This window comes from Teleopsis dalmanni, chromosome 2 (assembly GCF_002237135.1).
Source record: "Teleopsis dalmanni isolate 2A chromosome 2, ASM223713v2, whole genome shotgun sequence".
NCBI classification, from domain to species: Eukaryota; Metazoa; Arthropoda; class Insecta; order Diptera; family Diopsidae; genus Teleopsis; species Teleopsis dalmanni.
In genome coordinates, this window is record NC_051847.1 from 34,640,759 (window position 1) to 34,660,591 (window position 19,833).

The 19,833-nt window shown below is 24.3% G+C and overlaps 1 protein-coding gene across 1 annotated transcript in view; it reads left to right on the forward strand.

Moving 5' to 3' along the window:
- The window catches only part of LOC119679413, a gene marked incomplete at its 5' end in the record, with an annotated part of 72,227 nt that overhangs the window by 25,314 nt on the left and 27,080 nt on the right, over window positions 1-19,833 (forward strand).

Below are 19,833 nucleotides of genomic sequence, written 5' to 3' on the forward strand. Positions count from 1 at the left end.
GTTGAGATTCTATTTAATTTATTCGCATAGCTTTTATTTTTTTCTTTAAGGTATTAGAGATATAAGTCTGCTAAACTGAAGGATAAAAGAAAGCATTTTCTCAGTTCTAGTTTACATAGCATTTTTTATTTTCTTGAGAAAAATAAAAGTATTGAGATGGTGTCCCATTTAAAAATTGCTATTACCATTTAAATGAATGAATATATATATTATTTTTTAATAGTGCTTTATAAATTAAATGGTAGGCTTCTTTAAAACGTATATCATACGATTGATTTATTGACAAACCATTCAGCTGTTTTAATTGTCAAATATGCATTATTATTGTAGCACTGCGTCCATTGATGAACTTTTGTGTCCTAATATCCATTGATGAACTGTTGTGTCCTAATATCCATAAATAGTAATATTTAGAAATATTTATTATATGCTTTCTATATTAATATAAAAATATTATAATCAAATTTTGCGTGTTTTATGTACTTTAAAAGTTTAAAAAATTTTAATTTAATTTGTAATTATAATAATTACATATTTTTAATCAAAATTATATGAAAAAATATAATTATATTTTTGATTTTATAAGGTTGTATCAAATATTTTATTAATTGTTCTTTTGGACTTGAATTAATTTTAATAAATCGAATATTTACACTATAAATATCTCTTAAATTGATTCATTTAGGGAATGTTAGAATGGTAGACAGTTATATATAGTAATAATATATAGTAATATTTCAAAATGTATGCTAAAAATATAAAAGTATTTTAAGGTATTCTAATGTAAACAAGTAAAGAAGAGATCTGTTACAAATACTAAAAGATTAAAATAATAAATGTTAAAGAACGTATTCCAAAGACCCTGAAAACATTAGTCCCAAAACTGCTATGTAAGCTACTTTTAGTTTTTTTTTTTAGTAATATTTTCGTATTATTAATTGATATTAAAAAGAATTCTCTACGGGAGACATTTTGGCTTTCATTCAAAGAGTTGAGTGTGTTTGATTCTAGCAAGGTCGGTTGTTAGCAGAAAAAATTGCATAGCTTCGCTCCGTGGGGCGCATAATACACTTTTAATATTTTTAACTTCTAAATTGCAGTTTACTATATATCTAGAAACAGATATATTTTAATTAATATAATTTATTACTTATATTTAAAGTATCCATAATATATTTTGATTCATTTTTGATAATACAATACTTGCAGTCGAGAGATATTATATCAATAATATCAAATCAAAATGGTATCTGTAACTGATGTTGTATATTTGATAATACCCTAATCAGCTGAATAGTCAGTCAAAAAATTTAAATAATTAAAAAAACCTGTGGTTTTAATTCAATATTTTTTTAATTTTTTCTATTTATAATATTCAAAATTCTATTACTATAAGCCGGGTGTCCCACAAGATTTAATGAAAATTATTTTTTATTATAAATTTTTTTACATAAATAATTTTAAAGAAATGCATATATATTCATATCATTATTCATGCCATATGACTTTGTAAGTCGTTGACCTATGCAACTAGTGCATATTATGATTTTAAAAATTTTTCATTTTATAAAGCATGAAGTCAATGACTTCTTATAGCTTTTGCATGGAAATAAATTTAAATTATAGAAAAATATTCAATTCACTAAATCCTTAACCGTATAAAAATTGGGTTAAATTTTCTTTTAAAGAAATAAATTAATATAAAATACAAATTAAAAAAATAAAATTGATATGAAATTAATAGCTTTAAAAATTATTTTTAATAAATAACATATGTGCTGTCTGTGCATTTTTTTTTTATAATGTCAGAATACATTTTTCAATTTTAAAAGTTTCGGGTAAACTGAGAATAGTCATTGGTAATAAAATTGTCAGCCAAAAATTGAATGCGTCACTGCAATTATTTATTTTTATATATAAAAAATTTCGAACATATTGTCTGAAACTCGTAATATAATTTTTTCAATAAATTTGTTAAAATCGTCAAGAAATCATTTTTTCAATTAAAATAAAAATTAAATAATTGATTTTGCAACAATTAATGATAATTGAAAAAATTTTCCGCTTTATATAATTACTTGTTTATATTATGACTAAAAAATTATTTGTATGCAATAATTTTTTAAACAAATTTCTTAAATCTTTTTTCTGAAAATTTTGAAAAAAATTATTTTAAATATATTTATATTCATTTTATACTTGTTTGTGAACATGTGGATTTGTTGCGAAATATAATAGATATTATGAGGTGTACTTATGGTCGCATTAGTCAAATATGGTTTACCTACTTGAGGTTTTTTCCCTACTTAACTATGCAATGTGTAGATAATAATCATTTTTATTTTATTTAAAATTTTTTATATAAAACTACATAAATTATAATTCTTCTTTTGTATAAAGTTTTTGAAATATATATTAGAAATAGCTTGATAATGAAATATATTATAATAACTTGATAATAGCTTTTATATCTTTTAAGGGCCCATTAGACAGCAACGTTCGTTGTCAACGCGCGCTTGCCATTACACAAACAATTTTTTAACAATTTTTAAAACACGCCCCAGATAAAACAACAAATATACTAAAAAATCGCTCTCACATGAGAATTTTTTCTCCTACTTTTCTCCTACTTTGTGAAATGCGAAATTTGTTTGTGTAATAGTAACATTTGAAATTTTAAGAAATGTGTTGACGAAAATCAAAAAATTTTGATATTTCTTCAACCACGCTCGTGTTTTTGCATATACAGTCGGATTTGGTCGGCATGCAAAATTTAATTTATTTTGAGGAGTAGAAGCGTAAACATCGTTTAAATGCACGCATGATTTGTCGTTAGCAAGCGATCCTTTGCAAATATGAATGAATTGTATCTTTTATTTTAAATATTTGTATTTTCTACCTAGGTAAAATTTTTTAATTTCCAAAACATGTTATTAAGAAGAATTAAAATATTAATAACCTTGGGCTAAAAAAAAATAACCAAACATTAAATTACAATGAAAATTTTGTTTTAAATATTAATTGCATTGTGCACCTACGGAAAATTTGTTATTAAAATATACCAAAAAAAAAAAATTAAATTATATAAAATATAATATATATAAAAATAAATATATAAATTGAAATCATAAAAATAAATATAAATATATAAATTAAAATTATAAATTAAATGTAAAACATCATTTTTCGTAAGGAAATTACGCATAGCAGCCGCTGTTGACACTTCAGCGATTGCTTTAATACTGATGAGCGAACAAATTTTGCATTGTTTGCTGGAGGCGTGTTTAAAAAATTGTTGGTAAATTTAATGTGTAATGGAGAGAGAAGACTTCGTGTGTTTGTCAACGCGCGTTGATGTCTAAAGGCCACTTTATGTTAAGTTTTTAACATATATATATAAAAATAGCTAGATAATTTAAATTGTATAAAAAATAACATAAATATAACTTGGATTTAATACTACAAATTTGTCTATATTAATAGTTTGCAATATTCATTTTATATAAGAATTTATAAATTATAATTCTTCTTTAATATAAAGTTTTTAAATATATATTAAAATAACTACAGCATTTAAATTGTATAAAGAATAATTTTAATATAAATATATCTTGAAGTTAACACTAACAACCGATTGATGTCAAATGTTCCCATATTCATTTTTGTCATAGCCGGTCTTATCCCATAGCCATATAATAATACCTAACATCTAGATAATATGTGTATAAAAATACATAAAGCAAATAAACTAATAAATCGCTTTTTATTAAACAGTTGAGCTCGTGAGCTTTTGACTCGTGAAACTTCTTGAGCAGCTCTTCAATATGAGCAACTTGAAGGTTCACGCTGGTGAGCAGCTCTTCAATATGATCCAATTTTGGGCTCACTGACTTCTCTTTATTATTACATATTTATTTTTGTTAAAATAAACATGATTGAAAACGAGAAAGTTTACAATAATTAGTTAAATAAAACTAATCAAATCAAGCAATTACTTTTAACTTCTACGTAGTGTTGTGTGTCTATATCACTTTAGACACAGCACAGCCTAAAGATAATGATTTTATTTTTTTTTTGTTTTTTCTTATTTGTTTTTATTTATTTTTTTTATTTATCCTTATTCATAGGTTACATTAATCAGTTTTAATTTATGTGATTTTTTCAATTCAGAAAGGTTTAAGTTTCAAGATCTTCAAAGTATTAAAAATTTAATTAAAATAATATTGTTTTTTTTATGAATATGTAGGAAAGTACATTGCACTTTTTTCAACAACTTTTTGTTTAAACTTATTGAACTACCTTAATATTATTAATTACCTCATAAATTTTATTTGTACAAAGTAAATTGTTCACTAAATTTTTTAAACTCATACTAAAATTTTTTTAATAACTTTCACAAAAATTTTCCAAATTTTATTTATAGCATATTAATTCCTTTTTTTTTACTACATAGTTTATATAAAATTTTATTTTAAATTTAATATGAAATTCACATGAAAATTGTTTGCACACAGAAAATTTTAACTTTTAAGTTCTCAAGTACAGTTCCAGTACAACGTGACGTATGAGTGACATATAAAATTTAAATTACTTAAATCATCTCACAAATTTAAATAATAAAAAAAAAAAGAATTAACAATAAACGCGATTTTAAAAATTATTACATAAATTCTTGGCAAAAATGTTGATTATATACAGATAAAAATTTAATTTGAAAATTTTTAATTTATTATACTGAAGCGCTGAAATTAACTATAACTTCCGACCACCTTGTTTGTAAGAAAAAAAAATTAATTTTTTTTCTTTGCAGTTAAAGAATTTTTATTACATTTTTCCTGTTCGTAAAATAACAACAAAAAGGGCAAGACGAGTGCATATTTTATGACCTTAATTAAGGCATATTTAATAGTAAAGGAAAAAACAAGAAAAAAAGAATATAAGATATAGCAAAAGACGAACAAATAAAATAGTAGTATTACTAGAAGAAAACAATGCCAAGCCAAAACAATGTGAAAAGATTTCCTAGATTTTTATGACATTATCGAAAATATATTAAATTTGTACGGACGCGATTTTAATTTTTCATTGCGCATTTTAACTGTGCCAACACTTCTGCTCTTGCTATAGGGGATTCTGTTTTTTTACTCTAGTGTACACTTAAATTTCTTGAAGATTATGCACTAAATCGAATAGGAAATGTTTTCTTTATTATTTACTCTCTTCCTACAGATGGTTCAGCTGTTATGATTAATTGTTTTATACTTTCTGCGCCTTGTCATCTTGTGACGGTAAGAACAAATCGCAGGAGTATTGAGGTTAATTCGGGTCAAAAGCCTGCTTCAAGTGCGCTTAATTTTATTTTATGCACAAACAGGAAATTACTCTTTGCTATGAATTGATGGCAAAAAAATGTATAGAAAATTGATTTCAAGTCAATATTTTTATGTAATTCATTCAATTTATATAATCATAATCAAGGATTTTGTTCTTTTTATTGTGTTTATTTTATAAACAGTATTTTGCTTTTGAAAGGAATGTAGTTGACAGCAATTAAATGAGTCATATTTGCAAGGATTACGTTGAAGTGTAAAAAGCAATAAGGTCAATAGTATAATAGATTAGTAGTATTAATATAGTTAAAATTGTTTATAAATGGAATGGCATTGATTTTAACTGAACTTAAAATTTAACTTAAGATTTCAATAATTCACAATGAATACATTTTATCATTATACGATCATAACTTTCTCTGACAGACGATAATATATTTAGCATTTGATTTTCTATAATACTTTGAAATGTTTTTTTTTTTAAATTAGAATTTTTCGTTAAATTTAAAAATATTAATAATATTAGAATATATTTTTGCTAAGTTAACAAGTGAGGCTTTTTAAAATTGAGCATTGCCATACAGACCATAGTGTGTAATACTAGTTTCAGACACAACTTAATTTGACAAAAACCTTAATTTCATCTTCATTTCAGCGAAATTCAATTTATTTTTCCAAACAAAATTCTATTTTTAAGGTTTTTAAGGGAATTTTGTTAAGGGAAATTTTAAATGCAACTATGCATAAGATAAATTTTAAGCAAAACATAAAATTGAGATAACGAAAAAGGGAATTTTTTTTAAATAAATGTGAGTGACAGTTGACTTTAATGAAACAGGGAAAATGTTTTGAAAGTAGTGCAAATTTTTAAATTTGAATATAGAGAAAAAACAATAACTGTTATTAATTTAAAATAGAGTGACAAATAATAATTCATAAACCTGAAATCCACTAAAACTAATACAACTATTGAATGCTGTTCTTTATAGTTATAATAATCAACTTTTAAAATTTCCCAGATACAAATGCTGTTTGGAGCATGTAATTTTTAACATTTGATTTGTAAACAAAAAACAGATGATTTCCTTAATTTGGAACAATATGAACACTTTCGAAATTAACATAATTTCATTTTTACCAAATTAAGAAAATTTGGCTGTCTGAACATAGTATGATTGTTATAAATGCATGCTACTAGGGTAATTCCTTTTAGAATAAAATTCCCAAATGACTTTTCTTATTTTAGATAATTTTATATATACTCAAATCTTTAGTAATCTTTAAAATTTCTTCATTTTTAATGCAGTTTTGTAGTTTGATAACTTTTTAATACTATATATTAATAAATAAAATTACAATTATTTATTTATTCTACAGATTTATATTATATTAATGTATATGTATATATAATGTATAACTCATTCCTTAGTCAAATCAAGAGTGAGTTTATTGATCAATTCATTTATACATATTCACTTATTTTACATACATAGCAAGATAATGTTAGATAATACAATAAAACATGTTATCAGATTGACCTTATATTACAATACCTAATAAATATATATTCCATTGTTATGAAATTCTCAATACTTACCAAATATTAATTAAAATAATTACGTTTTCCTATTTTTTATTTCATTATTATTATTTCCTTTTTGTTTTATCACCTAAAAGCCTTGTGATCACCAACTCTTTATTGCAATAACCTTAACCCTTTATTGTTAAATATTTGTAAAGACAATATTAAAAAAAAATCAACTTAAATTATTTAAATTTATTTTAAAGAAAAAGTGTTTAACAACACTAATTATATGCGTTCGATTGTCAAAATTGCATGTCAAAATGTCTCGAAAAATGTATGAACTGAGTTATTTGTGAAAGTTACTTTACTTATGTCATTGCCAATTTGTCAAATTTACTTTTTTTATATATATTTGTTTTTTATTTTTCAATTTCATTTTTTCAGAATACAATTGTTAATTTTTTTCTTCTCTACAATAATGTTTAAATTTATTTTTGACAACATATCAATCATGCATCTTTTTTTTTTTCTTATGCAGTCTTTTATTTATACTTTTTGTTCGATATAATACTTAACCTATGAGTGCGCCTTTTGTCTCAATATTATCACAAAGCATGGCAATATTAAATAAATCATTCATTTTAGCAATTCCAATAAGTAATAAACAATAAATGTGATCTTGTCAAATTTTTACATAATTTCGTTTTTAAAATAATGGATTTTTTATCTTTGGCAAAAAAATTGCATAATATTTTTGGATAATGAGACCCTGACAATTATATATGTTATAAATTAGCTTTAAAAGCTTTAAAATGGTTCAGGTAATGGTTCTAGTAGACTTCAGTAATCTTACAAGTTAGAATAAGTTTTTAAAGTACTCTATCTAGTTAGCTGATGTTGTAGCTCTTGATAAACTAAAAAAAACTCACATAAAAATATAAATACTTAGTCTAACTTAGCAGCACTTATAGTCTAACGCCATATGCTCTACTCTGTTTAGTACTATACAGTATGAAGATTTGATAATAGGTTTGGTTTTATGACAGTGGTGTAGAACCATTATAGTATAGGTGGCTGTATGTAGTCCTCTATCAGAAATTTATGTTATTTATTAATTTTCACTATCATATCTCTTCTTTGTCTATAAAGTATAACTGCTGAGGAAAAAATCTACTACTATTTTCAAATATATATATATGCTACATATATATAACAAATTCGTCATTTCACTTGCAAAGCAGTTTTGCCATTTTAAATAAAATGTCATGTATTGCTTGCTTCAATTTTATTGTCTATAATGTTTTATATGCACAGACAATAATTAAATTCTCTACCAAATAAGGTTGCGTGTTAACATTTAAATTTAAACAAACTTAAAAATAATGAATTTATTATGTTTAATTTAAATTTACTGATATTTTTGCCATTGAATTTAATTGACAATTTAATGACTCTTCAATTTAAAATCAATTTAAATTTCCCATTTTACTTATTTGCTTTAATGTCAATTTTAGATTTGATTTTATATATCTTATTGATGAATAATTATTTTATCTTAAATACAAATAATATAATTGATAAACTTAAATTTTTCTTTTAGAGTCACACTATTTTAACATTGTCTTTATAGGTGTAGTAAAAAATCTTTAAAAGAAGACATCGTCGGCCTACATTTATTTCCTTAAGAGAAGTGTTTAGCTAAATGGGGGTCAGTTATTTCAAAAAATAAAATTAAAATAGAAATTGAATGAAAATAAAATTAGAGTTTAAATTGTTTGAATTAAACAGAATCTTAGTTAAAGAGGGAAGTTTATTAACATGTCAACTTTTGTTCCTTAAAGAAATATTATACTATCAAAAATGAGATTAGCTTTTCCGAATAACTAAAATTATTAAATTTTTTTCATTATTCACAAATATAGACAAAGTATTGATCTCGCCCGTGCGACTCTTGGTGTAACAGTAGCATGAATTTTTCAGTATTACGTTCCTAGATTAGGTTCTATACATAAGAAAGAGTATATAAATCGTGCAAGAAATAATGCCTCTACAAACAGAATCGTATTGAAATTTAACAATTAAAAATAAAAATATAATTAATTAAATTTGGATCAGTTGGTTAAGGAGTGCTGACCCTGAGATTTGAATTTGGCAGGGCACGAGTTCGATTCCTGGTACTGGTAGTCTCAAAAAATTATTTACGAATCATTAAATACAAGAATTATTTCTACGATCACTGATGATGGGTAGTTAGCAATACAGCTGTTTTGAGTATTGCTAAATATCAATCATCAGTGGTAGTGGAAATAATTCTTCTATTTAATGATTCGTAAATAATTTTTTAAGACTGTATGGTTATCTGAAAATTCAATTAATTAAAATAATAAAAAAAATGAATTTTTGTTGTTGTAATTCACTACTGTTCGAAAAATCTCTTTATTAAATTTTTTCATAAAAGGAATTTCCATTAAGAGAGCTATTAGTACTTTACTCACATTTTAGTAAAAACTAAATTACTTTACGTATATCTAAATTAGATCCCATTTATAAAAACAATTTGTGTGTTTCAAAATAATTTCTATTTGTGCTTTATCTACGATTTAATAGATAATAACATTCATTTTAATTAGAAATAATACACAATTAAGACATTAGCTTCATTTAGCTGTTTTTATATTAAGTTATTGATGCAAAGAACACAGTCTATTAATAAAAATTTAACAATAATCTTAATTATTCTTGTAAGACAAAAGCTGCTATATAAAATAAAAGGCAGTCATTCAACTTCAAATTAATATCAAAGCATACAAATGTTAAGAAAACTATAATTTTAACTGTTCTGACGTAAAAGGATTATACAAAGATAGCAACAAAAAAACCTTTAATAAAATATATATTTTTTCTCAAACCGAAAATGTTAACAAAATGTAAGCAAATAATTAAAACAGAATAAGAAATATTTAAGCTTTATGATATCCGAACATATTACTACTCACATTTAGGAACATTTAATCCATCTCAAATAAGCCAATATGTGCTTATTTACGCATTATGTTATTAACTCTAATAACAATGAACTTGAATCTTTAGATTCTATAGTTGTACTCGGTAAAGCTATAAGCCAACGATTGTTTACTTGCCTTTATCAAAAAAAATATAAAAATAAGAAAAGAAGAAGCATTACAATAATAAACCACTGACCCTTTAACTGTACAGCGAAATAAAAAGGTAAACAAACGTAAGCAATGTTAGTTAGCCTTAAGCATGATTCGTTGCCTATTTTTAGGTGTCTACGAAAGCGAGAACAAAACACGTGAACACCTGAAACATAAGAATTAATATGTAAAAAAATAAAACCATTTAATGTGAAATAATTGTTGTTGAGTGAAACTATTTATTTGTTAAGTGAAGTTTCAGCAAATACAAGTATGTATTATTAGTGAAGAGGTGTAGTGCAAAGGTTTTGGTGGAAAATTTTACTAGACATTAGAATAGCCTAGCACACCTTTAAATTTTTTCTCTGCTGCTTTTTACTAAATTAAAAAAAAACTCAATGATTACATTTTTTTTGTTTCTTGTGTTTACTCAAATAATTTGATTTATAAATTTAAAATGAATGTATCTATTTTTAGTATTCTTATCACCTGTCAGGATACATTTTATGTTAAACATTTGTAGTTAGTTGTTTACAACCCTTTGTTTATATACATTTTTTGACAAAAGCCAATGTCCTTTATCTTTACGTTGGCTATTTTTAAACTAGTCGAATATTGTTATAAATTTCCTTTTTTTTTTAATATTGATTGATTTTCATATAATAATGGAAGCGTAAAAAGTTTGAAGTTTTTGGTAGGAGTTGAGATACATAGCTATCAAACGTTTGACACATGTTACTTTTGGATGGAGTTGATATAGCTATCAAACACTAGACACATGTTATCTACAGACACGTGCAATACAAATTGATTGTATATATTATGAGTGTAACACATTAAAAGAACAACGTTTTTTATTTTGACTTAGAAACTTTAATATTTTTGGTATAGAATTCAAGCTTGATATAAAAGTTTTTTTAAAAAAAAAAGAGACCAAATAATTATCTATAAATTTAAACTAGAAATAAAAGTATAAAATAACCAACCAAACAAAATTTTTAAAGAAATTTTACATAATTCAATACAAAGTATTTCTGTTTCTTCAACATAATTGACTTGAAAGCAGAATTTAATTAAAAAATATGTTTATAATAGTTACTAAATGAAATAGTGATTATATGCTTAAAATGCTTCTATCGCCTTAATACAATTGCCGATAGAACAATTCATAAAGAAATTTCATCATGGCATCATATCAGCACTTTACATTAATGGATTATCATTATATAAAGGTTTTCGAAAAGAAGTGTACTACAACAACAAAAATTGTTTTTTATATTATTTCGATGAATTGAATTTTAGGCTGATCATACAGTTGTTTCGAGTATTGCCAAATACCTATCATTAATGGTCTTGAAAATAATACTTGTATTAAAAGATTCGTAAATAAATTTTTTAGACTGTAAGTACCAGGAATCGAACTTGTGTTCTGCCAAATTTGAACCTCAGAGTCAGCACTCCTTAACCAACTGACCCAAACCCGTGCTTGAGTTTTAAATTCGCATATTTTTCTGGAGTTTTGTTAATTGGGTGCGAAAGTTTTTATTCACTGACTGCGTGCATATTAGAACGAAATCATAAACCACCTGTAGAATAATTGATTAAAGATGTATTCTCCTGTATTTTGTCTTAATAGAGTATAACTTTTCTTTTGGGTAAGTGTGGTAGAATTGTATAGTGTTAACACTTTTGCTTTCCAAAAAGATCCAAAACACAAAGCAATAAGCAAAAAACTATATTTTTTTGATATTTTTTCAAATAATATTTAATAATTTTCAAATATGTATTAAGTTTATTTGAATTATATATATTTGTTTACAATTCATTTTTTATCATTATTTTTAAAATAATGTACCGCACAAAAGATTTTTCAACTATTATAAATAAAAACACCTGGATGTCTCTACTCTTACCCATTGAAGTTTCTTGCAATGAGTCTGAATTCTAAACTATTTAATGATAAGAACAATAGTTCGGCTAAAGTAGTATATATAAAATCAAGGGGACCCTATAGTCTTATCCATCGGCGATGAGTCACTTATTATGAAAAGTGAATGGGTGTGTGCTGACCACCCTTTAACCAACATTTTAATGTATTAAATGCATATTAGGGGTATTCAGGCAACTGATTAGTTGCTTAGTAGTTGATTACAACAAAAATTTGCATACAAAAATGAAACTAAGCAGAGAATCAACTATTTCGGTGATTCTCAGATTAGTACAAATTTGATTAATAGTGCTGCCAGTACCAAGTGTCGTAATAATAACTTAAAATGAACTTTAGTATAGAAATTTGTAAGCTGTCTCTCTCAGCTGTTTGAATTGTGTGTAAACAATTTTGCAAACACTAGTATGTTTTACTTTTGCTGTTGATGCGAGTGCTGCCAAGGCATTTACATACAACAAACTAATCAGATTACGCATTTTGGGTCGTTCAAGCAACTGATTTACATCAAAATGCTAAGTTTTTTTTATATGAAGTTTTTGAATCAACTAAGCAACTAATCAGTTGCCTGAATACCCCTATTATTTTGTAAATATATACTCGTAAGATCTCTTTACCTTAGAGTATGCCACGTAACTTTATTAAATATAAACTGCATTGACAATTTTTATTTGTTATGAATCGTATATATAATAATTTTAATTTTTTCTACTTATTTCATAAAAATTCTAACCTTGGTTTTTATCTAGCAATGAAATATACTTCAGCTTAATTAGCTTATAAACACAAAACAATTATTGTTTTAAATGAACTTCCAATACAATCGGTGTTTGCTAATTAGGTTTATTGGACAAAGGAAAATCAATTTATGTACTCTGTCAAGGTTTTCCAATAATTATCACAATCATTTAGCACAGTTTAATTTTGAATTTATTTTATATTTTTGTTTATTTGTTTATTGCAATATCAGCAAAGTGTTGATGTAATAATTTTCTTACATAAAAATTAACACATTAGTAAAATTGTTATGTATTGTAATTTATTTTAAATGCTTCACTTAATGCCACAAAAATACCACATTATTGCTTAATTAAAAATTACATGAAAGAACTCAAGTAATATCCTTTGAATTGATACTCAACCATAAAACCAACGAGAAATGACCCTCAATTACTTACCTCGCCTCAGTGCCTTTTCTTTTGTTTAGCAAAAATTATGGCAAAAACGTAAATGAAAACGAAAATCCTTGCTCCTTGCTACTCCTTGTTGTTATCTCTTGTTGGGTTGTCCCGTGTTACCCTTTCATCTGTGACTACGTGTTGTAAATTTGGGTAATACTACAAACCACTGCGTGTGGCATGCTTCAAAAAGAGGCTCATGACTGCTCCGACATCCTTGATTTCAAAATTTTTGTCGATTTTCAGAAATTTTCAGAATTTGGCTTCAGGTTTTGTTTGTGTTTTCAATTTACAATTAAATTTTTGTTTCGAAGTAACACGAGTTACTTTATTTACTCGATGTGATGAATGAGGAAGTGAAGGACGAGTGGAAGCTTAATTGTGTATCCTCTTTGGATTTAGATAAGTTTAATAAATTTAATATTCAAATCAGAATTTTATTTTATCTTAAAATTGAAAGCATTTTCAAAAAGTTATTATTATTTAAATATATAATATTTTTTTTTTCTGAGCATTTATTAAAAGGATTTATTGTTGAATTTTTAAGAAATTTCAGGATTATGTGTAGACTTACTGAAAGGTTCTAAAATTGATTTTCTTTTTGTATAATATAATTTTCTTTTTAAATACTTTTAAATAAACTTTTTGTCTAAAACTTTGGATTTATATTGATTAAATTATTATTATTATTTCATATCATTTCATTTTGTTGCTTTAGATTTAAAAATATTTTTTTTTATATTCCATAATTGACAGCATTTAAGAAAAATCAATAAAATTATTTGAAAGAAAATAATAAAACTATCAGATAGAGAGCTTTTGCTAAATGGTAGATATATATTTTGTCTTGTTAATGTCAGATACCATCAACTTAATAATTAGCATTGCTACAACCAATGCTCACTACAACTTTATGTTACTAATTAGTTGACTATTACAAACTTGAATCGTTCTTAATCGCATCCATTAGCCTCTACCAGCGATTAGTGACTTGCAGTCGTCAGTTGTTAATACTGAGTACCTTCATATTGTTGATCATCTAAACCTTCCACCGAAGATGCGAACGTCTTCTATTGTGTTTTCTACCAACAACTATCGAATCAAACACCTTTCTAGTTGAAGCATATCCTTCTATTAGCACGACAAGACCAAGCCAGCAAAGCTGCTGAATTTTTTTGTGACATATAGGTAAATCATATAGATAAGGTTAAATTAAACTAGTTGAATGGAAGTCACAGATAAAGCTATTGATCCCTAACAATTTTATGAATTTATAAAGTGTCTTAAAACTTTATCCTTGAGACAGAACCAATCTCTTTTTTAACATTTTAGTTTAGTTAGTTTTAAACAGTTTTCGTAGTGATTTTTAAACATAGACTCTGCTCATCCCATTTTCTTAACTACCTTAACTTAGAATCTAATAAGGTTCCTCACCTAAACCAATAATGAAAACTGAGATTTTTCTTTACGACCTTAAACTCAATAAGCAGTTTACTTTTTCATATTCTTATCTATTTTGAAAATATTTTATTTATTTTAAATATGTTTTATTCATTTGAAACATGTTTTATTTATTTTAAACATGTTTTATATATATTTGAACACTTTTATTTATTTTTTTCAACATGTTTTGTTTATCTTTAACATGTTTTATTTATTTTAAACATGCTTTATTGTGCATAAAATTTTTTGCACCAACCACTCTTCAAATGCAACATTATGATTTAATTTTAAATCATTTTTGTGTTTTCATCACTAACAATCCACTTAATACAATAACCTATATTATAATTAGTATTGCAATTAACACTTCTCTTATGTATTTAACCTGCTTCAATAAATACCAACGAAGCCTTATGAGAATAACTTAAAACATTCATTTGCTCATTATTTCTTAACTTAGCTTAATGCACACTACCCTACCCTACTTCTGCACTGTTAGTATATTATTTCAAATAATTTTCTCCACTTGAATTTGAGCTTCTTAAGCTAAGAAAATATTATATTGCTTCCTTTATTTATTTGAAGGAAATAATTTACTCAACTAATTTGTAAGCATTTAATGAGTGCCTTATTGTAGTTTTTTTTTTATATTTCTTTTAATTTTGACTATTAAAATTTGTAATCAATTACTGAATGTAGGCAGGAAATTAATTATTATGAGATGCTTAAAATGAAATATTTTAAATAAAATTTTATGAACAATAATTGTTTGTAATTTTAATGTCGAAGTACGTGTCTTATTATTAATATTTGATTTATTACTGCATTAATTTGCAAGCATTAAATTTTTTCTTTTTTTTCTAAATTATTTTTATTTTTCTGCTCTAAACAATTTTTTTTTCAGAACTATTTTTCTGTGTAAATAAGTAACACAGTACGTATGAGTAATTTTTAAGATAAATTTTTAATGTTACTCATACGTTAGGTGTGCTTTGTATGATTTATAGATTTTTTTAAATAATCAGATTATAAAACTCCCTTTATTACAAAATTAAAAATATTAAATTGAAGTTAAAAGAAATTTTTTGTGTTTAAGTAAATTAAAAAAATATTGGTTGAACATTATTAAGGTCGGTTTTTTTTTTAATATATTTATTGTTTTTAAAATATTTATAGAATGGAGAATTGAATATCACAAATTTTGAAATAAATATTTGATTTTTTTTTTAAATCATTTTTAAAGTTATTAATTTTATTAAATATAATTCATTTTTTTATTTTCAATTAATTTTATTTATTTAAATAAAGGTCTTTTTTCTCATATAAGTAAAAACTATTTTAGGCTTCCTATTCTTTATTTTTAACATATGTTGAAAAACTTAAAAGTTTTTAATCAATTTTAACTGCTTTTAAAAAAAAACTTTATTTTCACCACAAATATTGTTAAGTCAGCGCTAATAAGAAATTGCAAACTTTGCATGCATTTTATGAGCTCTTTGTATGGTGAACAATGTTATTTTCTTTTTTTTTGCAATTTTTTATTGACTCAGTTTTTGTATAAAAACAAACCCAAAACAAACTTTTGAGACAACAAATTTACTGCCTATGCTGCTGTCTTTCTTGCATTTAAAAATGAAAAACAGAAACAAAAAAAAAAAATGAAAAAAATTTTAATAACAATAAAATTGTAAACAGAAACACTGAAAACAAAACAGAAATCTCAAAACAAAATTGAATAACCCAAACATAAATACAACCGGAAACAATGTCAGGCAGACAGGGTGCTTTCTCTCAGTAATTATAAATACAGTACAAATTACTGTTAATAATATTAAAAATTTATTTTTTTCTATTTCCAAAATATAGAATTTTATTTTTTTTTATTACTTTATATACTTAAAATTAAACGTAACATTTAAACTACAAAATTTTATTTTAAGTGAATTTCCTTACATTATTTGCAAAAATATACTATTTTATTACAGCTTTTTTTTTATATTTTTTTATTGCCTTTCATTTGTTTATATTTTCTCTTAAAAATTTTCGTTTCATTTTTCTACAATCACAGCTCCTTTATTACTTTTAGTTGAAGAAAAAACAAAAACAAAAAAAAACACTCTTACACCATTTCATTTCAGTTGCTCTCAACGTTTCTCTGCTGTTTCGTTCACATAACGTTTCAGTGTATTTTCCACAAGTTCATATTATACTTTGTTTTACTTCTTTTATTGTTTATTTGCAAATACAAATGCTGCCACTGTCTCTGTCTCTGCTTGCTACTTTGCTACTTGAAGCATTTGTCAAAGTATTTCGCACACCGTGCATTTAGTGCTTTGATGAAGCTTCACGTGTTTGTTGTGTAGTTGCGCACTTTTTCACTGAAATGTAATTTTCGTGATTTAATTTTAAAGTTTTAAAGAAAAACATGCGTTAATAGTGAAGTAATAATTATATAAAAAAAAAAAATTATTAAATATTAATAACAAATAAATATTAATTTCAACTTGTAATAAAACTTCCTAAAAACTTCAGTCATATCTTTTTATGGTTTGAAAATTAATAAATTATAATATAATTTATTTTATGATGAAAATGTAATTAAAAAATTAATTCATTAAAAATAAATTAACTACAATAAATAATATAAAAATTTATAAATGTTAATCTAAACAAATTTAAAAATTTAAACTTATACTAGATAAAATTACAGTTAATTTCAAAAATATACAAATAAATTTGTGTTTGACTTGCGTGTGTTTTAGACTAGCACGGCTAGTTGCTGCCAATATCCTACAGTGTTAAACCGTTTATTTACATTAAACGGACTTAGATACTTTTTTCATGCTATAATATATGTATATGCAAACATATATATACATATTATAATCAAAATAAACGTGTAAACAGTGTTGTGGTTTGTGTAAAAATTAATAAAACCACAAAATTATTTTTACACACAATTACATATTCATACATATTTGTTTGAAAAGCAAAATTCTTATAAAAATATTTCACTGCTTTCGGTAAGGTCTTCAGTAGAAGAAAATTTATTATAAATACACCCAATAATAATAATAATAAAATCGATATCTAATTTTTTTTTTTTTTGTGTTGTCTATTAAGTGCACATCAAAGAATAGGTTAATTAACATAAAATTTGTGTTGAAAATATTGAAAAAATATTTCTAATAGTTAATTTTATATATTTCATTCATTTATTTTAAACAAGTTTACTTAGAAAGACACCAAAATGTTAAAGTATTAGATTTAAATATTATTTTTTATCATATAGTTGATATATATTTTTATGTCTTATACAATAGAGACAATCGGTAAATATAAATTCATTATAAATTTGATAGAGTTGGAGCGAAATCGGAATCGAAATCGTAGCGCAATGTTACAGAATTAAAATTAGATGATCAAAACTTTAAATTTTCTGAACCAACAGAATAAAACTAAAATTAAAATAAATCTTTTTTTAAATATAGTATTTGAGATAGGCTTTATTTTGAGTCCAATTAATTTCCGAAAACCCTCCCAAATTAAATTTCAACATTGTTAAATTTTCCATTTTTGTTTAAAATATCTGTTTTTGAGATATAATAGTCGACAAAATAAAATTTTTCGTACTCATTACTACTTGTATTATATTAATAAGATTGAAAAAGTTTCATAAATATTCCATATACTGTAACGCCCATCCTGCATACAGAATTTTTTATTAATTTTAAAAAAATTGTTTACATCTATTAAACTATATACATTCATTACACAAAAAAAATACATCTTTGTGCAAAGAATAAGACTAAACCGTCTATCAGTTTGTAGATAATTTACAATTTTATGAAATTTTAGCGAAATTAAGGTTTCGAAAAATTGGGCCAACTTCAAACCCTTATAACTATTATACTACTTCACCCTAACTACAGCAGATATTTGATAAATGATGATTGTTTATGTTTTTTAAAGCATAAGATATAGTTATTATAGATATGTGAAAAAAAGTTCCAATTTTAATTAACAATAAAATCGTATAAGTAAAAATGTACAATAAATCAGTAATTTTTTTTGTAGACTTATTCATTTCTATCGGCGAGACCTAAAAAATATAACCGTGTTTTTCCATAAAATTTATAAAAAAAACTTTTTATTACTTTTTATAAAAAGAAACTTTATAAAAACAAAGTTTATAAAAAACAAAAATTTGTCCTGCGCAGTCTATGTTCTATATCTATATCAGGTGACAAAAATTAAGTAATAATCCAACAACACTTATTATTTTATAAGTATTGAATATGATTATATTCCAAATTTCAAACAAATCGCTTGAAAAACAACGAAGTTATCATACATTTAGTTCAGAAGCACGTCCTATAGCCTACAGAAAACTTATCTAAAAAACTATATAAAAAAAATTTCATTTTAATATATTTTATTTCATTTTAATATATACCACATTTTAATAGTTTAATTATAATACTGCCCAACTGTGCGTAGGTAGTGTTATCTAACCGAGACCACGCTTTATATCGTAATTCATAAGTAGTTAAAAAATTTGCTTGTATTAGAGCACTATATTGATTTATTGCAACATTTTTTTTTTTACATATTGCTATAAATATAAAAGATATTTTAGTAATGTTATTGTATGTAACATTTAATATGAATTTCATGATTGGGCAACGTTGGGGTGTTTGCCTAGGCTCAAACGGACTCTGTCCTTGAGCCAAGGCAAACACCCATACGTTGCCCAATGCTATCTGTTGTCCTAATATACCAAGGAATCTTAATTAGTCTACTTAAAGCCAGATTTTGTGCTATCTGTAATTGCTCTATCGCAAAATCCAGTGCTATTTTTTGCAATTAGTTTATATAACTTTTATATAAAGCAATAAATGAATTTTATCCATTTTTCGTTTTAATCCGTCTGGATTTACACAAAGACCGAATACAATAATTAATTTAATTACCTTAAAATGTAGTTCATTTTAATTAATTGCCAAATATTAAAAATAATATTATTGGCCTAATAAAGGTTTACTATGAAAATAATAAATTATTTAATTATATTTAAATAAATTTTAATTAAATAAATTGATAACTATTTTTCATACATAGGAATCATATACGTTTGCATAATCCTAAATGTATATTGCCTGTTAACGAGTAATGAAGCAACTCAAATGAAAATTAAGGATACTAACTTAATAAGTCATATTTATTTTCACAAATTTATTTTTTTTATCTATGAATT